The sequence below is a fragment of the Alligator sinensis genome, unplaced genomic scaffold (assembly GCF_000455745.1).
Source record: "Alligator sinensis unplaced genomic scaffold, ASM45574v1 scaffold199_1, whole genome shotgun sequence".
Taxonomy (NCBI): domain Eukaryota; kingdom Metazoa; phylum Chordata; order Crocodylia; family Alligatoridae; genus Alligator; species Alligator sinensis.
In genome coordinates this window covers 1,647,202-1,647,629 of record NW_005842008.1, presented here as the reverse complement: position 1 = coordinate 1,647,629, position 428 = coordinate 1,647,202, and the positions used below count along the sequence as shown (strand labels likewise).

The 428-nt window shown below is 73.1% G+C and overlaps 1 protein-coding gene across 1 annotated transcript in view; it reads right to left on the bottom strand.

Moving 5' to 3' along the window:
• CCDC18 (coiled-coil domain containing 18) overlaps positions 1-428 on the bottom strand; it is an 80,946-nt gene that overhangs the window by 57,519 nt on the left and 22,999 nt on the right. The gene's annotated exons all lie outside the window — the stretch shown is intronic.

Below are 428 nucleotides of genomic sequence, written 5' to 3'. Positions count from 1 at the left end.
AGGGGGGGCGCCCCCGCAGGCCGCAGCCCAGCCCAGCCGGGCCAGGGTAGGGAGACGGGCGGGCCCCTGGCCGGCACAGGGCCACAGACACGATCTCCTGTCCCGCAGCCCACGCTTCGTGTCCCTGACAATCGCACGTCGCCCTGTCCCCCGCCCTCCAACGGCGCGGGCCGTTAGAGCCGACCGGAACAGCCACCGCTCTCCTCCTGCGCACGCGCGAGCCGCGCCCCGCCCTTTCCCTCCGGCCCCTGGGAGTTGTAGTCCAGCAACGCAGCCTTGCCGCCTCCGGCCGCGCCCGCAGAACTGCGTTTCCCACAATGCTCCGGCAAACGGCGTGTCCGGGAGCCGGGAGTCCCGCCCCGCGTGGATAACCCTTTCAGTGCCAGGCTCAGAGGCGGAAGCTTGGGCCGCTCCACCCCAGCGCAGCG